Here is a 19,411-nt window from a genome sequence, read left to right as displayed (position 1 = left end):
TACCCCAAATAGCTTGGTTTGTTTTCTAAAATATTCAATCACAGATTTTAATCCAACCCTGACAATAATGTGTGCTCATAAAGTTCTTTGAGGTGAATTTTATTTGAGCAGTTTCAGTGACATAGCTAATGGATGATATATATTGTCTTAATGGCTGTGGTCATCAGAGAAGCCTAAAATATGTATAAGGCATCCCCAATATCTGGCCCTAAGGCAATGCAAAGACCAAACAGGTACAGCAGTTCTTTTCCTTAAAAATATGGGCCATTAGAGCATAAGTTATAGTTGCTTTTAGTATCATTTAAATAGTGCTTTCATCTATTTTTTATCTGATAATCTCTTGTATTTTACTGCAGAGAAATTTGTTTTTATTAAGGTTGTTGCACATTGTAAGCCCTTGAGGACTAGGCAAGTGATAAATCTAACTGCATAAAGTGAACAAATTAAAGGGAAAACTAGATAGGGGAAAAGCAAGTTAAATGGTCTGTGCTTGATAACAATTGAGTCAAGATTCCAGCTGACATATTTATCTTAGTAGCAATACTGCCAAAAAAGAGTTTCCTCATTTATTCTTCTTTTTTCTTTCATTGCAGTTTTGCTGTCTTGAATGTTACTGCAGCACTGGAAACACAATTCTAAAGTACATCAGTGGTTGGTAAAGGAGAGAGAAGAAAGTAGTAGCCAGTGTTTAATGATTTTGAATTGTTAAGCACAAGTGCCACACTGCATGTGTGTTAGGCCCCTGAAATTCAAACAAGTAAGTCCATTGATTATTAATGAGAATCCATGGCTGAATATATAGTTGAAATATCAAGAGTAGCTCATTCTTTGGACCCCCAGTGACCTAATAAAATAAGGAAACCTAGCTTCCCCTTTATGGTTCTCTGTACAGCCCTTCAAGCAAATTTACAACCATGCAATCAGCTGGGTGCAATATATTGTCTGATAAGTAATATAAGAGATGTTTAGTTAAACCAAAAGTGTGGCACATTCCACTGTGCAGTTTCAGTTGGCTTGGCTTCCTGTTTCCATCTTTCAGATTTACAGGCTTTTCCTGAAACAGTTATCAAGGTCCTTTCCTGTGAAAAAAAAAATGAAATCATATAGATGAAGGATTTCTCTCTACTTTTTTTGTTTTGAAAACAGATTTTACAGTTTAAAGAGAGTAGCTTTTCATAGTTTAAATGCAATTTTTAAGCTTCATCTGATACCAATCTTATTATTTATTTATTAGCAACATTTATATTCCGCCCTTCTCACCCTGAAGGGGACTCAGGGCGGTTTATAAGTATATATACAGACAATATATTATATTATACAACTATATTGCAATATTATTAGTAATATTGCCTGTAATATAAATATACAATTATAATAGTAAATTATAATTATTACATTGCATTACATCATAATATTATTATTAATATTACATGTATATACAATATATTATAATATTAGTATAGTATAATATTATTATATATTATATCGTTAAATTGATACAGGAGACAGGAGACAATCTTCTCTCTCTCTCTCTCTCTCTCTCTCTCCAAGTCAAAGAGTCTTCACTAGCAGATAAATCCATAGCCAATCCAGATCATGAATTAGCTGTACTTGCCTTGGAGTTAGCCATATTCAGCCTGCTGAACCCGCTGCTGTGCCAGGTTGGCATCCCATGTGATCCAGCCAAGCCACGATCTCATTGGCTCCACTGGATGACCTCCTGTTTCACCATTGCCACTCCCAGGGGGCCACAGCTCCTGGCTTTTGCATGCTTCCCATGCAGAGGTGCCCGTGTGACCAGGAAGAAAGATTTACCTATGTTTCTGGTCACAAAAGCATCTCTGTTTATGCCAGAAAAGGGTGTTCACAATGACCAGGAATGTGCAATGTTCTGTGGCCATTTGGAAGTAGCAATGGTGATAATACAAGTAGGATCCCTCTCCTTTTTCCTAAGCTGCTGACAACAGGGAAAGGGTGATGGTGACAATGTTTCACATGAAAAGTGACACAGTGCAAATTGGACCTGATCCAGCTGTCCACACTTCCCTGAAGCAGTAGCATACTCCAGAATTTCAAACATTCCCTGACTTTGCCTGAAACAAGCAAAGCTGATTTAACCCAGGAAAACCTGTGATACTCAGGCCACTTCCAGACAGCACCCAAATCCAAGTCAAAATGCCATGGATTTGAATCCCCACACACCCCCTCCAAAAACTGGGCTTTCCCGCGGGGGTGGGGGGGGGAGGTATCTAGATACCATTGATGTACCAGGAGACCGGGGGGGGGGGGTTGTTGCTGCCTCCTCCTGGCATATCATGTCTACATGCCAGGAGGACTCATAGAGCACCTTAATGGTAGCCTGGTAAGTTTTTCTTTATTGTAAGGCTTGTTTTGGGGGGTTTTGAGGGGAGGGGTTAGTGCCATCTAACACCTTTGGGTTCCAGGAGCCCAAAAGGTATGAGATGGCAAATAGGGACTCATCCCAGGTAGTCCCAGGATCACCTGGTGGTCAGTCCCCTCAAGTCCAATACTCCATTAGATCTGGGCCTTTCAGGAAAGCCTGGGTCTAATGGGGTATCTTATTAATTCAGGATAAAAGAAGGTTTAACTGTTTTCTCCTGAATTAATTTGCATTTACTGGAGATGTCATTTGGATGCCTCTTTTGGACACTGTGCTTTTGGGCCTACCTGGAAGTGCCCTCACTGGAAGTACAGGGACAGTAAGGATAGATAAACATCAGCTCAGGGTTTTCATATCCTCATAGATGTCTCATGGTCCATTCAGCTACTGGATCACTTGATGCTGAGCTGAGAGAAAACAAGAGAATTAAAAAGCTTTTCTAATCTCTAATCTCATTGAAACATTTTGAAATTTCACAGTTGTTTCAGCCAAAGAGGAGCCTTCAAATTTGCTTCAGATTTCGTCTTGTGAGGTACAAAACAAGGAAAGATTACTTCCAAATCTGTTTCTCCAAAGTCACTTTCAAAGTCTCTGGAAGTAAAATATACTCAAAATGTTCAAAACCTTCCAAGAAAAAGAATTACATCATTGTGAACAACCGACAAAAAGACTTTATGATCTGAAGGTACTGTATACCTTTCTGTGGGACCAATGTAAGATAACACCAAAGAGTTGGATTAATAGTGCTTTCTCTTAATCTTGCATTAAGACATTCAAGTGGTGGTAAATCCATCACTTCCTTTGGGCAATGCTACTTAATAATTAGAAAGGTTTCAATGACGCTAGCTGTAAATGCTCTTTGTTTTAGTGTCAAGCATTGCTCCTTACTTACAGCATATAGACTTGAGATACCTGTTGAGTGACAACAGGCTTGATATCCTAGAAGTGGTGACAATTCCCTGGGAACATCACTCTCTTCCTGGCATGTTTATGACGTTGGAAAGAGGATTAACTTGGATAACAGTGTCTACAGTCTTGTCAACCCACAAGACTGAAGTGTAAAGTGAGTCTAGCCAAACCTTTAAGATACAGCAGAGCAGAAAATGGGCTAATGTGACCTTCAGCTGCGACCCAAATGTTTGTTAATACCCTGTATTTATACAATGAGGCTCCAAGGGCATTTTTTACAGACTTTGGTTCATAAATTGTACAGAAGAGGGAAATATTGGAAGCAGGCCTCAGTCTCTTTTTACGAATGGTTAAACCTGGTGTGCATATCTATATGTCCATGTCAGCAGATAATGTCTCCATGTGTCCTGTATATAATATGTGCCGGAAACAGCACCCTATGATGACGCTTTCCACATAAACTTTGGAGACAAAAAAAATGGCTGCATGAATTCTGTTCATAGTTTTCTGTATTTGGGAAAGCAGATGCTAGTCTCCAAAGGCTTATGCCATAATAAACAATTAGATCCTTTGTTGATTTTTGTGGTTGTTGGGAGCACAGTATAATGGTGATTATTTTTAAAAGTCACATTATACTATGTTGAACTGTGATAGCTGTAATCCAAAACTACTTCTGCTCTAAAGCCATCATGAGCTTCTACTTAATTAAGGACTAACATTTCTATGATATCAGGAAAAATGGATGCCAGATTTAAACAAACCCAAGTTGGAAATGGAAATTTGTAGCTCTACTGGTAGACATAATAAGATGTCTGCTTGAATCCTCCCTCTAGCATTCTCATTGAATAGAGCTAGCATTCTCCACCCATCCTGTCTCAATCTTATGGTTCTGATAACACTATTGGATTTTATAGATGGCATGAGAGATTTTTGCCTCAGGCAGTGAAATTTCATGCACTCTGTCCTTTTCCTGACTAGCCACTAGCAAAAAGGTATATGCCATATGTCTAAGACACCAGCCAGGTTCTGAAGCAACTGCTCTGAAGTGTCTCTGCAGTTATAGTTCTATCAGTTTCATACCTCTTTAACTGTTATGGCCCTAGCTTACAAAATACTGTGATTTTTAGCTCTGGTCAAAGATGTAAAAGTCTGTGAGAGAACTCTAGTGCCCATCTATATAGAATTCTAAATAACCCCTTAAACTACAAATCCTAAGATACCATAGGGTATATCCCACTATTAATAAAGTTGTATGAAACAGATACATCCAAAGTGTGATTGAGAAAAGGTTTTATAATTGCAGAAATATGTTTTCATGCCTAAACAAAATATCTGTAGCCATATCTTAAAAAACTCCTCATTATGTAGTGGTAAAATAATGAAGAAATATGCTTCCTGTAGCAATCCCTAAATTTGGTGTGTATGATACGTATAAAGGGTGGCTCTTCACTCATTAGATAGAAATATTTATTATTTATTTATTTATTTACAGTATTTATATTCTGCTCTTCTCACCCCAAAGGGGACTCAGGGCGGATCACAATGTACACATACATGGCAAAAATTCAATGCCATATGAACATTATGGTGTCGTAAATTAGTTAAATTAGCCTCTCCACATAAGCGGTACCTAAATTTCCTACTTGATAGGAAACTATCTTTCAGGTTGCTTAGGTCAACAACGAGCAGGGCTATTTTTTATTTTAATTGTCGGGTGCTCTTTCTGACATGGGCTGGCCTCGAACTCATGACTTCTTGGTCATAGTGATTTACTGCAGCTGGCTACTAACCTGCCTGTGCCACAGCCAATAGCCCAGGGCTTCAGTAGTCAGCTCCTTGCTTCAGAACTCTTTTGCAGCAATAAAGAATCATAATGATGGATATTCTTTGGAATTTGCTTTTTCAGAACAAATATTTTAGTTTCTACAGATCATCGAGAGCCTTCTAAAACACTAAAGAGTCATCTGTACTGGGTTTCAATTACTTTTTAATCCAAGAATATTGTATTTTAATATCTCAACATATGACTGAAATGGATTAAGAAAGATCACTCATAATTATCTCTAAATGCTATTTATGCAAGCAAGATTCCTAACACCTTGGCAACTTTCCAGTTAAAGATTAGCAAGACAGCTTTTGCTCTAAGACTGCATCTTACTAGAGTTGAATACCATTTGGTGATACGAATTCTCTGTTTGATTTTACTAGAAAAGGGACAAGCCGCAATACAGTATTTTGATAGAATCACTGATTACATTATTTTTAGTGCGTCTGGACACAGAAGTTAAAAGAAACACAAAAGTGGTGCTGGGCTATTCCTGGTTAACCCCTTGGCCACTGGCCTGTGGTATCCCTCTGTTCTGTTTTATTCTGTTCAGAGATTTTGGCTTTATACCACCACCATACTGATGACATTTAATTCAATACTCTTCAACTTTGGTTGGGGTTTTCAATTAATCATCTATCAGCAAATTTTAAATTATGCTTTTAAAATGTTGAACTCTCTCTCTCCTCCTTGCATGTTCCTCCTTTGTCCTCAGCTTATTTCAACTGCTGCAAACTGAATTTAAAGTACAAATATTGTTTGCATTCAATTAATTCAGTAGGTGGGGGAAGAAAAGAGGAGGTAAAATTTTTTCTTTCCAGATAGACTTAGGAAAAAGGACATTGCTACAACCTCTCTTAGTTTGTTTGTTCCTTCTCATTAATACCTTTTGACATCTTGACCACACTCTGATTTATTTAAATAATAATAATAACTTTATTTATAACCCGCCCTCTGTCCTCAAAGTGACTCAGGGCCGCTTACAAAGACAAAACAAAATAGAAATAAACAGCAGTAAAAAACAATTAAAACAAGCAATTAAAAATTTACAAACAACACAATAATCATTAAAACAGGCAATAAGTTCCATAAATCACAGTGAATTAATAGAATCAACGTGAGAAGTGAATAATATGCCCTATGAAGAGTGACCTAGGGAATTAAATATGTTTAACCTGGAGAAGGGAAGATTTAGGGGTGGCATGATAGCCATATTTGAATATTTGAAAGGATGTCATATCAAAGATGGAGCAGGCTATTTTTCTGCTGCAGAGACTAGGGTATGGAGCAATGGAATCAAACTACAGAAAAAGAGATTCCACCTAAGCATTAAGAAGAACTTCCTAGCAGTAAGAGCTGTTTGATAGTGGAATGTTCTGCCTCGAAGTGTAGTGTAGTCTCTTTTTTTGGGCTTTTTAAACAGAGACTGGATAGACATGAGATGGGAGTCTTTAACTGTGTATTCCTGTATGGCAGAGGGTTAGACTGGATGGCTCCTGTGGTTTCCTCCAACTGTATGATTCAATATTTCCACTTGGTCCATGCGATGCTCTGTTTTCCAGTAAAAAACAACAAAAAAACAAAACAAAAAAAAAAAACGCCCTGAATTATATTGTTACTCCTACTCAAAGTGTCGACTTACCAATCAACAATTCATTGACTGGGTCTATCATAGCTGGGAGTTTATCCATGAACTTTTTCATGTATTAACATAAATAACAATCTTTGGAGTGCAAAATGGACTATTGTAAGGAGAAGAGGAAAGGAATCTAAACTCCTATGAACCAAAGCAATAAGAGACAAAGAGAAAATGGGCTGGGAGGGTGAAATATCTCACTTAGGATTTTAAAATAAGAGGGGTTGAATGAATCGGTATGTGAAATGCTGGTGCGGGGATGAAATGATCAGGTAACCTTACAGAGATGTTTGCATATACTTTGTTCAGACAAACTCACATGCACATGCATACTCACATACATATGAAACAGTTAAAATCTCAATTAAACAAGACAGTCAATTATTTGAATATCTCTTGTCTGTAGTATTGCATTCATTTTCAACTTCCAGATAAGCTTTTGCTAGCATTTGTTAGCATCTGAAGAATGAGTTATTAATCTCTTGGCTGAGTAGTATAGGTCTCCCTCTGTTTCCTTTGCCCAAGGGAACCATACCTTGCAGATGGGTCCTCTTCTGGCACATTTCCCCCAAAGAAGAGTGCCTGGAAGGTTGAAAGGAACTCACAGCATCTTATGAATGCATGAAATTCCTGCTTCCCTTCACCTTGCACGCCTGAAAAAAAAAGAAAAGAAACGATGACCAGATGGAGCATTAGCATCTCAGTAACCATCCACCACCATCCGTTATGATTAAATTCCTGCCAGATCCACAGGTGACATAAATCAGCCAGGCACTGTTGTTCGCAACAGAGCTGTACCCATTTACACCAGATGAGAGCCCACCTGTTCCAGTATGCTAATGGTGCCAGGCATTTCCCTGCTGGGATCAAATGGAGCCCCCATACATAGGGTCTGCTTTACAAACCTTTCCAAAAATATCTCAGGAAGCATAGACTCCTGTTGCCTGAGATAACTATATAGACAGGCTTGAATTTATCAGATGACTTCTCAGTGTTGGCATTAACTTGGCTCATGTCACCTTCCCCACCTTTAATTCAAGGGACCTTGAGACAAGCTGTACAAATAGAGATGAGAGCACCCAGAGATCAGGGGTGACTCAGGAAGCGGGTGAGGCCTTCTGCTGTTTACTTAGGAAGAGATACCCCTCTGTTACAGCTCTGGAAAGGAAGCGATGATCTAGGCAGGTCAGCATAGGTCCAGCTTGCTCCGGACAGCTGGGAGATCAGAGGTTAGACACGTGCTATCTTTTGCTATGCAGCATGCATGAATAACACTGATTTTTATGGGGATGGTCTACAGCAGCGATTAGTCAAATGGGACCTTTTGCAATACAGATGATGTCTGGGTCTGTCTGAGTTTACTTTAGGTTTTAGATAAGGGAAGGCCATGAATCTCTCTTTAGCGGTCCCTTGAGAAACCAGGCACCTGGGCTGCAGCAAAACACCAAGACAGCAAAACAGCTTTTCTAGCATGTCAGGGTTTAAATTCAAAGGCTTACCCAGTTCACATGTAAGTCAGAAACATTTCAGCATTAATATTAAATGAGCAGAAAAACAACATGCTTTATTTGTAGGTTTTACATTTTGTGTGTATTATTCTACCTGTCAGTTCTGAAATAAGGCATCTCTTTAAAGTACACTGGCTGAAAAATAACTTGTTTCTGGATTGATTGGGATTTTTTGGGATTTACCTCCCCTTTCTTATTTACTTAGATTGGTGATCGCATGCATTGTACAGAGTTTCCAGGCTTTAGAAGACCAGCCCCCCCCCCCCCCCCGTCCAAAATATTAGATATTGGTCAAGAGTTAATTTACTAACAATAACTCCATTATCTCCACCTCTTCTTTCTTTTCCCCTGATCTCCATACCTTTCCCCCTTGTATGAGTGTGAAAAAAATGGAAACGTCTAATAAATACTTACAGTAGAGTCTCACTTATCCAACATAAACGGGCCGACAGAACGTTGGATAAGCGAATATGTTGGATAATAAGGAGGCATTAAGGAAAAGTCTATTAAACATCAAATTAGGTTATGATTTCACAAATTAAGCACCAAAACATCATGTTATACAACAAATTTGACAGAAAAAGTAGTTCAAGGCGCAGTAATGCTATGTAGTAATTACTGTATTTACGAATTTAGCACCAAAATATCACGATGTATTGAAAACATTGACTACAAAAATGCGTTGGATAATCCAGAACGTTGAATAAGCGAGTGTTGGATAAGTGAGACTCTACTGTATATACAAAAGAGGTGAGGAATGCTAGATACAGTTATATAATTTGTCTGTGAAAAAAATGAAAGCACACTTCTAGCTATCTAGCTATCAAAGGTCATACCTATTAATTTGTTTACATATGTGCATATCAGATAGTGGTATCATGCCACTATATTCATTGTGGTTTTCCAATAACGGGGTTTTTTGGAACTGCAGTTTGGTGGCATGCTGAATATTATCTGTTAAAGATCCTAACTATATATAAATATACGCAAGTGCAGTTAACCTTACAAATCTGCAGATTCAACTTTTGCAAAATTGATTATTCACAGATTTTTTAAATATATATATAATCTCTCTAGGTCCTCCAGTGCAATTGTATGGTTGTGCTGGAGGACCAAGGCCCCAGTGACACTGCCACATAATGTGGCATAGGAAACGTATTAGCCTGGAGTGTCCAAATGGCCTTTATTTGGTTATTTCCATTCTAACTTTGGAAAAGTAACTCATTGTGTTTAATGTTAATTGTTTCATTGACTGTATTACATTTACCCAGTTCATTTGAACATGGAATCCTCACTTTTCAAATGCTGAAGCCAGTTTTCTTGCAAACCAACCTATTCTTTGTTCTGTATGCATATTTTCCTCCACACAACCCCCTCGATTTGACACTAGGGCCATTTCTGAGAGAGCTAGGCTATTGTAGGGCTGTAGCTCAATAAACCATTTCTCAGAAGCTTCTCAGAAACCACACAATTATAATGTCTAGAAGTTTTTACAGAGTGCTATCAGACTTTCAGAAAAGCTGTGTGTGTCACCTGTATGTTGGTGGGAATAATGGGTAAAGCCACAACATTTCCTCGTAGGAGGAAAAATATTTATTTCCTTGTTCTTTTGTTACAAAAAGAAGGGCAACATTCTTTCGAAGCTCAGAGGTTAGATACCTCAGCATGTCAGTGATAATATTGCATTTTGGCTCTTTCAGTTGGAGTTTTATACACAAATTTCTTCTTCACCTCCTGCTAAAGATGATTTTTTGATCTCTAAGGATTCCATACACCACCAATCAGTAGCAATCAGTAGGATTAAAAAGGACGAGTTACTGTATTTTATCAAATCTAATGCACACCTCAATTTTCAAAACCCTGAATCCAAAAAAAGTATTTGTTATTGAATGTAATGCACGGAGGCAAAAACTACACTCTTTGTAATTTGGCCAAAAAGGGTTCACGTTATAGTTGCTGCCTGCATAGAATTTCTTCATTATAAATAATTGTGCTAGAACACCAAAGCTTCCAACAATAGAAAAGAAAACCTTGGGGTGCATTTATACTGTAGATGAATTAACTTAAATTGGCTTGGTTCACTGCTATGGAATCTTGGGGGCTATATTTTGACAATGTTTTGAGACTTCTCTGCCAAAGAATGCTGGTGCCTCACCAAACTACAAATCCCAGGATTGCATAACATTGAGCCCTGGCCATTTAATTGAGATGACATCCCTCTAAGAGGAGCTCCAGGTGCAGCTCCTGAAGCACCTTCCTGTTTTGCTTTGGCTCAGCACTAACATTACTGTGAATCTAATGTGCAACCTAATTTTGGCAAGATCATTTAGCCCCAAAAGGTGAACTTTAGATTTGAGTAAATATGGTAGTTTCTAACTAAGATACAGGTAGACTATATTCAGATTTTGGATTGATTTCATTATGTTGCTTTTTATTGTATTGATTTCATCACTTACTATCATATTGATTTTTAGGCTTGTGCATTTTGGCTGAACCTTGATCTGTTTCTGCTGGCCAAATTCCAGGAGACCCGCAGATCCACTTTCTCTAGCCTCCTGAAGATGAGTGGGTTGCCGAATAGCCATTTTTGGTCCACAGTCAAAGTATCCGGGAAGACCTGGCCCATTGGCGGGAATGGGAACTTATGAGGCTCCCCTTTCTGATCCTAGGATTTTTTCCTTTCTTTGTTTCAAGGGAAACTCAGTTTGAGAAGCAGGGTTAAGGAAGCACCGCTCCTGGGACCATTTCTATCTTCCTTTCAAGGTAGCCTGGGTCTGAAAAACGGGGTTAAGGAAGCATCCTTCCTGGGATCCTTTCCTAAGACACAGCTTGCATGAGACATGTCAAGGCATTCTTCTATTCTGATTGGCCCAACAGGCAAGGCTCGCAGGGAAACCTCAGTGCCATGTGGTGCTGAATAGAGGAGGAGGAGTTGTGATCAGCTGCCACGTGGGCCTGTAATGGATGAAAAAAAATGATGGTGGAGCCCTTATTGTTACGGCCATCCAGCCAAGCCAGATTGGCCAAAGGGAACCAACCCCTCCAAATCTGTGCACAAGCCTATTGATTTTCACTGAGGCTTCTTACACACAGGTTAAAAATTTCACATTATCAGCTCTGAACTGGATTATATGGCAGTGTGGACTCAAATAACCCAGTTCAAAGCAGATATTTTGGATTATCTGTCTTGATATTCTGGATTATATGGCTGTGTGGAAGGGCCCTGAGTTAATTTAACCATATTACTTTAGATAGATACTCATGTGTAAGTCTAGAAACACCTTAACTCTTATCTGAGAAAAGGGGCAAAAGGAAAGAGCCTAGTCCATCCCAAGAGAACCTAAAGGAAGCATCAGATCTCTGCTTTTTCGGCACTCCTTTGAGGGGAAAAACCAAAGAGCAGCCACTTCCATTTCTCCAATCAAGGCATTTAAAAAGCAGAAGTCAGTGCTTCTTTTTGGTTCTTTTCAGTTTTATGGAGGGATTGAATGCTAATCTTTCACCACTGTATTCAGAGAAAGGCATGATTCTTTTTTCATAAGGGTTAATAATGTACCTTAACTTTTATGAAAAAACGATCAATCCTTCTCTGAGTACAGTGGTGAAAGGCCTTTTTGAATGCCTGGGTGAAAAATGGTGGTGACAGTGACCAGGGGCAGCTGGCTTCCTCAGATGGCACTTTCTCATCTCCATGGAATGTATATGAAGAGCCCAAAACTGCCCCTCCCCCATTACTGATCACGTCCCTCACACATCGAACAGTCAACATTTACTGCAGTTTCCTTTTCATTCATTCAGCCTTAACAAACAGTTATGCTTGTCAAGATTTTAGAAGTTCTTTGATGTCATTTTCCTTTGTGTTGTCCTTTGTATCCTTTAAGTTTATTCTGAACCTATCCATGGAACATGTCAAAATCTATAATTTTGGCCTTAAAGCCAAAATTGACTTATACTTGCTATCAAGAGTCAGACGCCAGTTAACATACAAAACAAAGTTTATTTCGAAGATAAGCCAAAAAATAACATAAACACAGGAAATATCCTTGAACCACTTCACTTTTCAGTGTTTTGAGAGTAGATTGGACAATAATAACTCAAAAACGAGCCACGCTAATTTCCCATACTGGCATTCAATAAAAAACTAAATAACGCTTCAATTCAGCTTTGGAAAACAAATAGAGTTAATTGCTGGAAAATAAACAAACTAGAAAAGCAGTAAAGCTGCTTCCACGGTGCAGATAAGCCGAGAGCCTCAAAGGGATGATGAATAGCCGTCGTCAGAAGAATCCAAGGTCAGGTCGGGAGGCAGCAGAAATTCCGAAAGACAAACCAATAGTCAGAAGCCGGGAGTAGCCGTCAGTCAGAGGGCGTAGACAGAAGCCAGGTCAAATTCAATCCAAAGTCCGAAGAGGGTGCAGTCATCCAAAACAGGTCCACGATAAGACACAGCGAGAGCCAAGCTAGATGATATCAGTAGATTCAAATCACAGTCCAAGTTCAGTCTTCATGGAAACACAGAGATCCCAATGGCACCTCAGCAACACCTTGCCACACGCAAAGTGCAGTGGCCAGACATTCCCATTTTATTCCCCTTCCTCCTGGGTGACCAAACACTCACACCCAAACACCAGGTGTCCCAAATCTACTCAGAGTCTGAACTCCACACAGCTAGAGCTCGTGGATCTGGAGTACCTAGCAATTTGTCGGAGTCCCAATCATCCTGCCCACACTTAGCCCCATGAACACTTAAAGAACCATCCTCCCTTCTCCAAGCATCCCAATTGGGATCAGCTCCTGCAGAAACCCCAGGTTCAGAAGTATCCATAAGCCCCAAATCCCCAGACATCTCCGGTGGCTGTGCCCATTCAGTGCCCACTTCCCCAGCCACCACCTGTTCCTCAGCATCCATCTCCCCATCTGAATCTTCCTCAGAAGATCCCCCATATAGCTCTCTAAGTCGCTTCCTGCGCAACTCCTCCAGTGAACCCTCATCACGAGGGTTTTTTCTTCCTCTTCGAATTCCATCACCATCAACCATAATCCTCGAAGGCGCAGTCACAACACTATCCCTCCCCGCAAAGGCCCCACCCACTGGAATTAATGTGGGATCCGAGACCTCTGTAATTACTGAGGGCCTGTTACATGATGTGTCCAGTTTCAGTAAAGACCGGTGAAACACCGGATGAACCTTCAGCGTGGAAGGCAATCGCAATCGAAACGCCACAGGAGAGACCTTAGTAACAATGGGGAAAGGACCTAAGTACAGAGCCCCAAATTTCCCCGCATGCGTCCTGATATGCTTAGCAGACAACCACACCATGTCCCCTTCTTTCAATTCCACTCCAGGCTGATGATGTTTGTCAGCTTGTGACTTTTGCGTTGCTTTAGCTTCCACCAGAAGCTTCCTCGCAACGTCTTGCAAGGCCTTGAGTTCACTGGAACGATACACTGGATCCGGCGACACAGTATTTTGCACAGGCGCTACTACTCCACGTAGATGGCAACCATACATGATTTCAAAAGGCGAGTATTGGCTAGCGCTATGTGTCGCCGCGTTATACGCAAACTCTGCCACCGGTACCCATTGAACCCAATCCCCAGCTTGCTGCAAACAAAAACAGCGCAGATACTGTTCTAACAGACCGTTCACCCGTTCAGACTGCCCATCAGTCTGCAGATGGAATGCAGTAGAGACGTTCAGTTTAGTTCCAAGCTGCGCATGGAACTGTTTCCAAAATTGTGAAACAAACTGCGGCGCTCTGTCCGAAACAATAACCTCTGGAGCCCCGTGCAGACGGAAAATATGGCGCACAAATAATTTGGCCAACGTTGTAGCCGCCGGTACTTTAGAGCATGGGATAAAATGAGCCATCTTGGAAAACAAATCAACCACCACCCAAATACAAGTGTAGCCACCCACCCTAGGCAAATCAGTAATGAAGTCCATGGAAATAATCTGCCAGGGCTTTTCAGGGACTGGCAGAGGCGATAATAGACCACAGGGCCTACCTACTGGATGTTTACACTGTAGACAAATAGCACAGCTATCGCAGTATTTTAAAATATCTTGCCTCATCTTGGGCCACCAATAATGACGAGTAATGGCTTGCACAGTCTTAAACCTGCCAAAATGTCCCGCAGTTGGCTCATCATGATATGCTTGTATAATTTCCAAGCGTAGTTTACCAGGCGGCACGAAAATCTGCCCATTACGTGATAACACCCCGTCCACATCCTGTAAATTAGGCAGTATAGTTCTCATATCCTGAGAGAGCAATATCAACTGCTCCTGTGTCCACCTATCCTCTTTTTGAGAAGACAACACCCGTTCATGAAGATCCTGCCTGTCCTGTACCACATTTAACACTGAAACAGGTAAAATGGTTTGTTCAAGAAGGATTTCAGGAGTTTTGAACTCAGACTTCCTAGATAAAGCATCAGCCCTCAAGTTCTGCTTCCCCTCTACAAATTGTACCCTGAAGTCGAACCTGGAAAAGAACAATGCCCACCTAATTTGTCTCTGATTCAGTTTCCTTGCAGTTTGCAAATGTTCCAAGTTTTTATGGTCAGATAGAACCACTATCTGATGTTTTGCCCCCTCCAACCAATGCCTCCAAACTTCGAAGGCCACCTTGATCGCTAGCAACTCTTTCTCCCAAATCGTATAATTTTGTTCAAACGCAGTGAGTTGTCTAGAATAGAAACCACAAGGTCTTAATCTACCAGACGGGTCCTTCTGCGAGAGTACTGCTCCCAGAGCATAATTAGAAGCATCTGCCTCAACAATGAATGGTTAGTTCACATTTGGATGTACTAAAATGTTCCCATTCTGAAAACTACATTTCAGTTGTTCAAAAGCCTTCTTGGCCTCCATAGTCCATTCGAACGGACACTTCTTTTGCAAGAGTTGTGTTAACGGCACTGTCAATTGTGCAAAGTGCGGAATAAACTCCCTATAGTAGTTGGCAAAACCCAAAAACCTTTGTACATCCTTCTTGGATGTTAATTCTTGCCAGGTATTGACAGCGTCCACTTTTCTTGGGTCCATTTTCAGTTCCCTCCCAGATATAACATGTCCCAAAAACTCCACCTCAGACACATGGAAAACACACTTGGAGGCCTTAGCAAATAACCAATTTGCCCTGAGCCTGGACAACACTTGACGCACATGTTCCCCATGTTCGCGAGCGTCTTTCGAAAAAATCAATATATTATCCCAGTAAATCACTACAAATTTGTCTAAAAGGTCCCGGAACACATCATTAATAAATCTTTGAAATACCGCTGGGGCATTACAGAGCCCAAACGGCATTACTAAATTTTCGTAAGCGCCGAAACAGGTGTTAAACGCTGTCTTCCATTCGTCCCCTTCCTTTATACGCACCAAATTATAAGCCCCACGCAGATCTAACTTCGTAAAGATGGAAGCTCCCTGAACCCGAGACAACAACTCAGGGATTAGAGGCAAAGGGTACCTGTCCCGAACAGTGTACTTGTTTAGCACATGGTAGTCGCACACCAGTCTCAAGTCGCCTGTCTTTTTTGCCACAAAAAAGACTGGAGCGGCCGTAGGCGAATTAGAAGGTCTAATGAAACCCTTCTGCAAGTTCTCATCTAAGTATTCTCTTAAAGCCTGTCTCTCAGGTACAGTAAGCGCATACAACCTGCCTGCAGGCAACTTAGCACCTTCCACCAATTTGATCGCACAATCATAAGGCCTATGTGGTGGTAATTTATCCGCTTCCTTTTGGCAGAACACATCCCAGAAGTCCTGATAACAAGAAGGAACTCCCTCCATATCCCCACCAACTTCATTTAGTGTTAAACACACCGGCGGGTCCAAACTGATAGTTCTGCGTACCCAATCCACCCGAGGATTGACCTATGCCAACCAGTCCATGCCTAAAATGACATCATATCTAGGTAGTGCAGTGACATCAAAAGTTAACATCCCCTTCTGCCCTTGCACTTGCCAGGTTACACCCGCTGTTTCTTGATCCACCATCCCGGATTGTAACAACCTTCCATCAGCACCCTCCACCCAAGCTGTGACTTTCTTCTTCAAAATTGGAATTTTATTCTTCTCCGCAAAGCTTTGGTCTACGTACGAAACTGTAGCCCCTGAATCCAAAAATGCCTGGGTACTAACTGGTCTCTGACCCATTACACACAATTGTATGGCCACAAACAAATGTTTATTCCCCCTAGGCAATTGCATCATAAGCCCTAATGCGCCGGATTCATGGCGCATTAGGGCTGCCCTTTTCCCGGCAGCTGAGATGGTTTTAGAGTGCAACCATGAGCAAAATGCCCCCCATTTCCACAGTACAAACACAACCTTAATCGTCTGCGTCTGTCTTTCTCCTCTTGGGACAATTTGCGTTGCATCCCAAGCTGCATGGGTTCTTCCCCAGAGTTCACAGAGGCACTAGCATGATACTCCACTACTGGAGTCCCACGAGTCTTCTTTCTGAACTCCATTCGAGCCTCTATCCTACAAACTTTCGTTACCAGCTCATCCCAATTTTGAGCTGGTTCCACACGAGACAGCTCATCCTGTAAACATTCATTCACCCCAGCAGTAAAAACCAACATAAAAGCATGTTCTCCCCAGTCCAGTTGATGCTTAAGCAAATTAAACTTATTCAAATAATCAATTAAAGACCCTTTACCCTGCTTTAACCGATATAAAGCCCAACCTGCATTTTCCTTTTGTAAAGGATCTCCAAACGTCTCATTAAGAGCTGCCTTAAAGTCCACCAAATTATTCTTAATTTGGCTATTGCCCCTAATTACATTGACTGCCCAACGCCCCGCTGACCCAGTTAATAAACTTAAAATAAATGCAACTTTGTTAGTTTCTGTAGGAAACGAAAGATCAGATATTTGCAAAAAATATAAGTCCACTTGAGCCAAAAAAGTTGGTAGTTTTTCTCTGGTCCCGTCAAAACGTTCAGGCACAATGACCTGTCCTTTAATCTGCTGTGCCCTCTTTAAGGCTACCAATTCCAATTCCAAAGCGGCCAGCCTGTGATGTCTCATGGGCCATGTAGTCCTGTTCCCAGTACTATTGTGGCAGATGAAGAGGAAAACTTTGGTTTCCCACCGATTCAGCCAGAATCGGAGGCCCTGCACCTGCAGGATGTTTGCCCTCAAGAAGTCAGCCAAACAAGCCTTGGGCAGAATTCTCCCCCGTTCTCTCGCCGGGATGATTATAATCGAGATAGAGGCGCTCGGGAGGCGAGTCGCCGAAGCGCCAGGATCGCTGCCAGACAATTAGCTGATTAAGCCTGTTTCCCTTGGGAAATCTTAAGGAGTCATGCATCTGGACACAGTTTGGGTTTCACTTCTTGTTCCCCAGGGAAAGTGTTCCTTGGCGGGAAAACAAGACCCTATATAGCTATTTCCCGCAAGGGGGATCCTTGCGGAGTCAATTCGTCAGCTTCTGGAGTGAGTTCGTGTGTAGACTACACTACTCCAGTTCCTTTGTTTCCAGGACCTTGCCACGGATCTTGTACCAGTTCCAAGCCAGCCTTGTTCCCCGGACCTCGTCACGGACCACGTTCTTGCTTCTTGCTTCCTCGTATCAAGCCTTGTTTGCCTAGAATCCAGTTTGTCTCTCAGCCTTGTTGTCAAGCTCCATTGGACTAAAGGACCTTGTCATTTCCCCACACTTTGCTTGACAAAGTGTGTGTTTCGGTTATTGGATTATAACTTTGGACTTTAATATCTCATATTGGACATTGTTTTCCTGGACTATATTTGACCTATCCTGAAAGGTCTACTTCTGAACTTTATTCTTCACTTGTTTTTATTGACTTTATATATTCCTTTAATAAAGATATTAGATAGAATCTGGCCTCTGTGCATGGTTATTGGTCCTCCGTAGCCTGGGTCTTGACACAGCCTGTCGTCCAGCCCAGCCATGTTGACTTGGCTCTCTCTGTTGTTGTTGTCTTGGCGTGTGGCAATCTGTCAAGAGTCAGACGCCAGTTAACATACAAAACAAAGTTTATTCCAAAGATAAGCCAAAAAATAACATAAACACAGGAAATATCCTTGAAACACTTCACTTTTCAGTGTTTCGAGAGTAGATTGGACAATAATAACTCAAAAACGAGCCACGCTAATTTCCCATGCTGGCATTCAATAAAAAACTAAATAACGCTTCAATTTAGCTTTGGAAAACAAATAGAGTTAATTGCTGGAAAATAAACAAACTAGAAAAGCAGTAAAGCTGCTTCCACGGTGCAGATAAGCCGAGAGCCTCAAAGGGATGATGAATAGCCTGTCAGGGTATTGTGTATTGTGAAATGTTAAAATCAATCTGGATACAGCAATCATGGAGTTAATGAGAGTCTGCTATGATTGATGTATCACAGGACCAATGGGGTCAAGTGTGTTTTGACCGGGACGTACTATCTTGGTTCCTGTGGAATGCGAGGGAGTGAGGAGTTTCCTGTGTAGAGCGGAGAACAGCGATGAGCAATGAGCAGCGTGTGTGTGCATGGGTGCTTTCGGCAAGCACTCATGGAGGAAAGGACTGATTTGCTCTATTTGTAAATAGTTCATGTAAATAAAGTTTAGTCAACAGTTGGACTTCGTCTGCTGGAGTGAGTTTATCCAGTGCTGTTTTCCACACGGGGAAACAGTCTGGAGAGAAGGAGGTGAACCGGGATGGTGAATTTTTGGATTTCACTCTGCTACCCATCATCCCCGCTGACATAGCCGTCGTCAGAAGAATCCAAGGTCAGGTCGGGAGGCAGCAGAAATTCCGAAAGACAAACCAATAGTCAGAAGCCGGGAGTAGCCGTCAGTCAGAGGGCGTAGACAGAAGCCAGGTCAAATTCAATCCAAAGTCCGAAGAGGGTGCAGTCATCCAAAACAGGTCCACGATAAGACACAGCGAGAGCCAAGCTAGATGATATCAGCAGATTCAAATCATAGTCCAAGTTCAGTCTTCATGGAAACACAGAGATCCCAATGGCGCCTCAGCAACACCTTGCCACACACAAAGTGCAGTGGCCAAACATTCCCATTTTATTCCCCTTCCTCCTGGGTGACCAAACACTCACACCCAAACACCAGGTGTCCCAAATCTACTCAGAGTCTGAACTCCACACAGCTAGAGC

The 19,411-nt window shown here is 41.2% G+C and overlaps 1 protein-coding gene across 4 annotated transcripts in view; it reads left to right on the top strand.

Moving 5' to 3' along the window:
* Positions 1–19,411, top strand: part of LOC103283054 (uncharacterized) — a 122,888-nt gene that overhangs the window by 48,519 nt on the left and 54,958 nt on the right. The window contains exons 3-4 of one of the 4 annotated variants that reach the window (XR_010002149.1): positions 594–757; positions 2,881–3,086. The exons of 2 other annotated variants lie outside the window; for them this stretch is intronic. The gene's annotated coding sequence lies outside the window, so the exon portion shown is untranslated. Of the gene's footprint in view, positions 1–593; positions 758–2,880; positions 8,340–19,411 lie in introns of those variants that run through there. One more of the 4 variants, XR_010002148.1, reaches the window with a different exon arrangement.

Source organism: Anolis carolinensis, chromosome 1 (assembly GCF_035594765.1).
Source record: "Anolis carolinensis isolate JA03-04 chromosome 1, rAnoCar3.1.pri, whole genome shotgun sequence".
Taxonomy (NCBI): domain Eukaryota; kingdom Metazoa; phylum Chordata; class Lepidosauria; order Squamata; family Dactyloidae; genus Anolis; species Anolis carolinensis.
The sequence above is the reverse complement of the archived record's forward strand: the minus strand, read 5'-3'. Positions and strand labels throughout refer to the sequence as shown.